This window comes from Chiloscyllium plagiosum, chromosome 2 (assembly GCF_004010195.1).
Source record: "Chiloscyllium plagiosum isolate BGI_BamShark_2017 chromosome 2, ASM401019v2, whole genome shotgun sequence".
NCBI lineage: Eukaryota > Metazoa > Chordata > Chondrichthyes > Orectolobiformes > Hemiscylliidae > Chiloscyllium > Chiloscyllium plagiosum.
This window is the reverse complement of record NC_057711.1, coordinates 56,899,279-56,904,315: the sequence shown is the minus strand read 5'-3', so window position 1 is coordinate 56,904,315 and position 5,037 is coordinate 56,899,279. Positions and strand designations below refer to the sequence as shown.

The following is a 5,037-nucleotide window of genomic DNA, read 5'->3' as shown; positions in this document are numbered from 1 at the left end:
AGAGAGAGAGAAAGAGAGAGAGAAAGAGAGAGAGAAAGAGAGAGAGAAAGAGAGAGAGAAAGAGAGAGAGAAAGAGAGAGAGAAAGAGAGAGAGAAAGAGAGAGAGAAAGAGAGAGAGAAAGAGAGAGAGAAAGAGAGAGAGAAAGAGAGAGAGAAAGAGAGAGAGAAAGAGAGAGAGAAAGAGAGAGAGAAAGAGAGAGAGAAAGAGAGAGAGAAAGAGAGAGAGAAAGAGAGAGAGAAAGAGAGAGAGAAAGAGAGAGAGAAAGAGAGAGAGAAAGAGAGAGAGAAAGAGAGAGAGAAAGAGAGAGAGAAAGAGAGAGAGAAAGAGAGAGAGAAAGAGAGAGAGAAAGAGAGAGAGAAAGAGAGAGAGAAAGAGAGAGAGAAAGAGAGAGAGAAAGAGAGAGAGAAAGAGAGAGAGAAAGAGAGAGAGAAAGAGAGAGAGAAAGAGAGAGAGAAAGAGAGAGAGAGAGAGAGAGAGAGAGAGAGAGAGAAATCTCCAGTTTTCAGCTGTAGCAAGGAGGAATGTGGCAGCTTCTTTCACAATCCCAGCAGCTTCTGCTGAATGCTAAAACTATTAATCCTGGTTCTGTGGGTGGTAGATTGACCACATCCATTCAGGTTGTTTTTATTGTTCTACCTTCAAACACCCAAGGCTTCACATGTTGTTTATCTTCTCAAAGCCTTTTCAGTACTGGACCCACAGTCTCTCTCTAAAAGAAACTGGAGAAAAAAAACCTCGAAGCCATAGTATAGTCACAAAGGCAATATTCTGGCATTAGTACTGAAGACCTGTCCTCCAGAGCATGTTGCTCCCCTAGCCAAGGTGTCCCAGTACAGTTACAGCACTGACAATGTGGAAAATTGCACAAGAATGTCTTATACACAAAAAGCAGGGCAAATCCAACCTGGCCAGTTAATGCCCCATCAGTCTACACTCAATCATCAGTAGAGTGATGGAAGGTATTATCAACAGTGCTATCAAGCAACAACTTCTCACTGATGCCCAGTTTAGGCTCCAGCAGGGACACTCAGCTCCTGATCTCACGATAGCCTTGGTTCGAACATGGACACAATTGCTGAAATCCAAAGGTGAGGGGAGAGTGACAGCCCTTGACATCAAGGCCCCATTTGACCCTATGTAGCATCAAGGAATTCTAGTAAAAATGGAATCAATGGGAATTGGAGGCAAACTCTCTGCTAGTTGGAGTCATACCTGACAGATAGGAATATGGTTGTTTGAGGTCAGTGAGATTTCAACTCTAGGACACCTTTGCAGGAATTCCTCAGGGTAGTGTCCTAGGCCCAACCATCTTCAGTTGTTTCATCAACAACTTTCCCTCCATCATAAAGTCAGAAGCAGGGATGTCTGCTGATGATTCAGCTGACCAGCACCATTTGCAATGACTCAAAACCTAAAACAGTAAACGTTGAAATGCAACAAATCTGAAAACACTGGTGTTACTGCTAGATGAATCAAGGACGCAAACATTCGGCAGCACTAATTCCATCAGCAATATCCTCAAAATACTAGACCTGTGCCTCGCACTCCACTTCACCTTCAACGACAAGATCTACAAATAAATCAATAAGATGCCTATGGGAGCACCAATCTCAAGTCTAATAGAAGCAGTTATGCAGAGATTAGAACGAACAGTCCAAGCTTTGTGTCCACTGTGTGGAAGACACCTTTGTCACCATGAAACAAATTAGAAGAAACCCATGAGCATATAAACAACACCCTTACAGGTATAAAATTCACCAAAGAGGAAGAGAACAATAACTGACTCATCACAGTAGAACTAAAAGTCAATGGAGAGCCGCAGACCAGCATATACAGGAAAGCATGTACACTGACCAGATACTCAACTACAGGAACAACCAAACCAACACCCACAAACTGATCTGCATCAGGATATTATTTAAATGGGCCATAACACACTGCAGCATCCAGGAACTACAAGAAGCCAAGGAAAAACACCTTTACAATGTATTCAGGAACAACAGTTACCCGATAAGTGCAGTCTCCGATTCCTACACAACAGACCGAGATAGGAAGACAACATGCCCAGAGACTCTAGCCATCCTACCATGCAAAGACACTTCAGAGATGACAACCAGACTACTCCAGCCCCTTGGCCTAAAAAACCTACCACCACATTGAAACAGCTCCTGATGAATTTAAAGGACCCTGTACCCACAGCCAGCAGAACGAACGGCATATACAAAATACCCTGCAAGAACTGCAAACAGACATTACATTGGATACAGGGAAAGGAAACTAGCCACCAGGATAGATGAGCACCAACTAGTCATCAAAAGACATAACCAACTATCACTGGTATTCACACACACAGATGAAGAGGGACTCCAATCCAACTGGGACAATACATCCATCCTTGGACAGACCAAACAAAGACATGCACAGGAATTCCTAGAAGCCTGGCATTCAAACCAGAACTCCATTATAAAAAATAAATTTTGACCCCATTACCAACCTCTCAGAAACAGAACCAGAAACGACATCACCTACCACAACCAAGACACATAAATAGCAAGTACGACAGAACACCAACGCTTCATCGAAGGCACACTGATGATGTTATCTAGAATGGTGACGAAAGGACTGAGATGGTTCGGACAGCAGGGTGGGTCAGTGGTTAGCACTGCAGCCTCACAGCGCCAGGGACCCAGGTTTGATTCTAGCCTCAGGCGACTGTGTGGAATTTGCACATTCTCCCCATGTTTGTATGAGTTTCCTCCAGGTGCTCCTGGTTTCCTCCCACAATCCAAAAATCTAAAGGTGTGCAGGTTAGGTGAATTGGCCATGCTAAATTGTCCATAGAGTTAGGCACATTACTCAGAGGGAGATAGGTCTGGGTGGGTTGCTCTTCGGAGGGTTGGTGTGGACTTGTTGGGCCAAAGGGCCTGTTTCCACACTGTATGGAATCTAATCTAATCTAAACCCACCAGCTCAGCAAGCAAACTTACAATCTGATCCACAATGTGAGCTACAAATCTTATCCAAGATCTCAATCTTTGTATCCTCTTTGGCCACAGGTAAGGTCTCAGAGGACTGGAGAATAGCCAATGTTGTTCCATTGTTTAAGAAGGGTAGCAGGGATAATGTAGGAAATTACAGGCTGTGAGCCTTGGTGGTAGGGAAATTATTGGAAAAGATTTTCAAGGACAATATCTATACACATTTAGGAGTAAATGAACTTCTTAATGATAGACAGCATGGTTTTGTGCGGGGGAGGTCATGTCTCACTAACTTGTTGAGGAGGTGACGAAGATATTGATGAGGGAAAAGCAGTTGATCAGTAAAACCTTTTATAAGGCAGACTGGTATAAAAGGTGAAGTTACATGGTATTAGTAGGTTTGCAAATGATACAAAGATTGGTGGAATTACTGAAAGTGAGGAGGATTGTCAGAGGATATGGCAGGATATATATGGAGGCATGGGGGAGAAAAAGGCATATGGGAGAAAAAGGCATATGGGAGTTTAATCCAGACAAATGTGAGGTGATCCGTTTTGGAAGGTCAAGCACAGGTGGAAATGGCAGAACCCTTAGTAACATTGATATGCAGAGGGATCTGGATGTGCAGGTCCACAGATTACTGAAGCTGGCAGTGAAGGTAGATAATGTAGCAAAACAAAAGGCCCAAGACATGTTTACTTTCATTGGAAGGGGCTTTGGGCATAAGTATGCTGCAGCTTTATAGAAATTTAGTTAGGCCACATTTGGAATATTGCCTACAGTTCTGGTCACCACACTACCAGAAGGATGTGGATGCTTTGGACAGGGTACAGAAAAGATTTACCAGGATGTTGCCTGGTATGGGGGATTTTAGTTATGAAGATAGGTTGGACAGACTGGGTTTGTTTTCACTAGTATGCAGGAGGTTGAGGGGTAATCTGATAGACGTTTATAAGGTTGTGAATGACGGGTAGAGTGGAAAGTATGAGGCTTTTTCACAGGTTGGAGGGATTAATTATTAGGGGACACAGTTTCAAGGTGCAAAGGGGGAGGGGGATTTAGAAAAGATGTGAGAGGCAAGTTTTTCATGCAAAGAGTGGTGAGTGCCAGAGACGGTGGTGGAAGCAGACACAACAGCAGTATTCTAGAAGTACCTGGGTGAATAAATCAACAGGAAAGGAAAGAGGGATACCGATCCTGTAAGTGAAGACAATGTGTCCGTGCAGGCTTGGCAGGCTTAAGGGTCTAGTCCTGTGCTGTACTATTCTTTTTCCTAATCAATGTTACCACCCTAATTCTCCTTTTGCCTTATTTACGTTTGCTGAACAATTTACACCCTGGTATATTAAATGCCATATCTTCACCATTTTCAGGCATATTTTTGATATTGTCACTATGTCATCCTGCCATTTGTGCCTTTGGCTCACCAACTTAGCTGATCACTCAAGTATATTTATGAATACAGACTATAAACCTGTTTCTGAATTCTCTGTAGGCTTTCTTAGTCCATTTATATTTAATATAGTACTACATCTTACCCTAGTACCGTCCAACATATTTTATGCATCTTTTTTACTTCTATGGATTGGTGATCACACATTCCACATTTATTCAACTTAAAACATTCCCCAATTACATTAGTGAACTTCCCCATAAAAACATCACTCCCCATCCTAAATATTCCTACTGTACTGATGGGAGGATGAAACATTAACAACATAGCATACAGGCTTGGATTTTTATCCAGTAGTGTTTTTCTTTTTTAAAAAATTGCAATGTACCCCTCTCCCTCCATCCCGCTCTACCTCCCCCCCTCTCCCTCCATCCTGCCCTACCTCCCCCCTCTTGCAACGTTTGCAAATGGGACCCAACATCTTAATGTTCAATCCAGTATAATACTGAGAGAGTTGAGATTCTGAACTCATGTCATCGCTCCAAATGCCTTACCTCCCGCACCATCCTGTCTCCTTCACCCTGCAACACCCCTAGCCTATCCGCCCCTCTCCATCCTACCGTTCCCTATCTCTCCATCCTGCCCACCCCCTCCATCATGCCCTA

General features: G+C 43.2%; 1 protein-coding gene across 16 annotated transcripts in view; it reads right to left on the bottom strand.

The window, feature by feature from the left end:
- ppip5k2 (diphosphoinositol pentakisphosphate kinase 2) overlaps positions 1-5,037 on the bottom strand; it is a 155,558-nt gene that overhangs the window by 149,588 nt on the left and 933 nt on the right. The window lies entirely within an intron of this gene.